This window comes from Haplochromis burtoni, unplaced genomic scaffold, assembly GCF_018398535.1.
Source record: "Haplochromis burtoni strain Fernald_Lab_line unplaced genomic scaffold, NCSU_Asbu1 Contig_32, whole genome shotgun sequence".
Taxonomy (NCBI): Eukaryota; Metazoa; Chordata; class Actinopteri; order Cichliformes; family Cichlidae; genus Haplochromis; species Haplochromis burtoni.
Window position 1 is genome coordinate 1245248 of NW_024582393.1, and position 3284 is coordinate 1248531.

Sequence of the window (3284 nt, forward strand, 5' to 3'; positions counted from 1 at the left end):
TACTCGGAGAAGTGCAAACCAGCTCTAAAGAGAACAGAAAGAATGAGATAAAAACCCTGTAGATCATTGCGCTGGAGATGTAAATCACTCATAAATCAGAGTTTCTAGTCTTCTATTGGCAGCTTTATAAAATGGTTCCCATAAGAGCCAAATCATGTTGGTTTGTGAAAAGAACAGTACACACTGTTTAACTTTTCAGGCATGTAATAGGTAGTTCCCTTTTTTAAGAGCGTTTTGAGACTACTCTAAAACCCATAAAGGCTGATCTATCAGGCTCTTAACTATCCAATATTTTTAATCAGAATCAGAATCAGAAAGGGTTTTATTGCCAAATGTTGGGCAGGTTTACAAGGAAATTGCTGCGGTGCTTCAGCGATACAGTTTTCATAACATTATCAAATAGGTCAGGAGCGCACTGCTTGCATTACCAGTACCATGTTCGCTTCTCGTGTTAAGTTAGAGCAGTCTGCCTGAGAAGCACGAGTCAGCACTCTGCATCTAAAGACCCAGAGTGTCAGGTTTTTTTTTCTCCCCAAGTGAAACATGCAGCTCTCAGCAAAATCAGTGAAAAAAATAATCTATTTATAGTCATGTTGTCAGGCTAGCAGCACTATAACTGATATTTTTGGTATAATTTAAAGATGTGGAATATATCTGAGAAACGTTTTTCACAAATGTGGAAAAATGCAAGCTAAATAAAATGTCATTAATCCGATATAATATAGGAGATAATTACCAGAAACACAACGAGGGTTATAATTATTTTATTATCGATAAGTTACCAGAATCTTTGACAGGGAACATCTTTCCTGGTGCATTCTTTCTTTCTGAACTGTGTGTGAGCCACAACACTTTATCGAGATAGCTGTCATGCATAGATAGAAGTTAGGTAGCTATCTTGCACTTGCTGATGTAATCTGCCACTGGAGCACAGGATTGATCCCTTGATATAGATTCCAGTAATGATTCATTAATACATTTTGATCTGCAACATTTTTGTAAACCTTTACTTTATACGCAGCGTAAGGTTTATCCTGCAGCTGCCCTAAATTAACAGTATTGGCAATTACAAAAATCTTTTTTTTTAAGTTCGTCTAATGGTCAGTCCACCGGCATGCGCACGCTCTTTAATAAAAATGATGTGTTTAATTCTAAATATAATTATTGTTGGTAACCATGAATTATCAAAGTTGTTGTTCTGCAAAACAGTTTTTTTTTTCTTTTTAATGAAGATCCCAATTACTGTTATTTGCTTGCATTCATGAATTAGTTTTTGTGATTGAATGTTATAAGTCTGATTAATTTCAGACTTGTCTGAGAAGTCCAGTGTACCAGCTCAAGTTTGGGTATATTTTGATTGGTCATTTTTAGTTTTATACATGTTTTCACAGATGTGAAGTGGGAAAATTACCTCAAACTTTTGAGGGGTAATGTTTACCCGACAGAATGACACGGGGAACTATATACCGAATATTTATTCCTGTTGTTGGGACGAAGTCTTTCACTCCTCCTGGTGTCTTTTGCCTTCTCTTTTCCACTACCTTAGCATTTTCTGTTTGTGCTGTAACTGCAGATACTTAAATATTTGACTTCTTTAAGTGCTTTCATCTAGGCTTCATGCAGCAGGCACAGTGAGCAGGTTTTGTGTTTCCAGAAGTGTTTTTTGATTTTATTTTGCTTCCCATCACTCAACAAAATAACGAAATCAAAGTTCATTGTTACATTATCTCCCCCCCCATCAGAGGAGCACCCAAAATACCTGCACTTATTTTTATTCAAAGAAGACTTTCTTATTAAAGCATTACATACATTAGTGATTGTGTTTTAATCATTTATTCAGTTGCTTTTTTTTCTTTCCACTGAAGACTGCGTAAGCCAAAGATGAATTCACTGTTTTAAATTCATCTTGTGTATTTAAATGTCAGCTTCAAGGAACTCAAATGTCGACTGTGAAAATAGATTAAGTACACTGTAGCCATAGCAACATATAGATTTAAAGATTTTGATAAGTCCGTGTTTGACAGCAGAACCAGCCATCACTTGTGGATCAAACCTCTTCGTTTGGTTCATGAACTTAGGAGTTTGCATTTTGAAAAGCATCGTTTCTGAAGTCTGCAGCAGCAGGGGCTGATTTTTCTTTTTTTTCACTCAAGAAAACATATGATGTCTCTGCCATGTGTTTACAGTGAAATTACATAGCTGGCATTGCATAATTTGCATGAAGGGGACACATCGCTTTGATTGCACATATCCCCTCACTTTAGATTTTTACACTGCGAGTAGCATACCGAACCAGCGAGTCACCCCTGACATGCCTTAGATCAACCACTGTCATTTGCCTGTCTTCCACTTTTAGTTGGTAAGCAAACAAACTCCAACTGTCCTCTCCTAATTACTTGCCACTGGCCTTAGCTGTTGCAGTGTCTGTTTCTCACCTGCTGTGAACCACAAGTACATAATTTGAATTGGAAATACCAAGTAAGCACCACTTCTTACTCTTGATTGCTCACCATTCTTTCGCTGTTGTGTTTGCCTGCTGGGGATGTCTCTCAGCCAGAAAAATGGCACAAAGGTGTCAATAGTTGGCTCCGTGATGGCTGTCAGTATACCCCCTTCCGTTTGACTGGGGGTGAATAGGGCCGTTAACATCTGAGGCCTACAGTGTGACTCAAACTTGGTGGTTGGCTTGATTTAATTTCTGACTGTCTGGAAGAACTCGTCTGATGAAATCTTCTCCTAAAATAAGCATAGATGTCTCTTCTATGTGTAAGCAGGGCGGCTTCTAGTGGATATATATGTATCAACGACAAGATGACAGTGTCTTCACTCTATGCACTCACTGCCATGTTTTACAATACCTAATAATTATGTAATATGTTACATAATTTCATGTATCGTTTTCTTTTTCTTCATATTTTTCCCCCACATATTGCTTGCTTGCACAAAACCGTAGGACTTGAATGCAGATAAAACACAAATGTGGCATCTCTGGCGCACTAAGGGGAGGAGGCCAGGAACACAGAGAAAGTTGTTCTGTGATCTGTTTCAAACTGAGAGTCGAGACTTTTTCCAGCCTGCTGATGACTGTCTGTGTGTGTTTGTTTGTGTGTGTGCATGTATGGGAAACCAGGGGATGTAAGTGGGGTACTTAAAGAGACAAAAGAAAGCTCATCTCATACATTTAAACAAAGCTGTTCTTTAGCACACAAATAATCACTGGGGCACACCTAGCTGGATTTCCTGGGTAGGTTTATCAGTTATTCACTCAGTGGCACTGTGGGGGG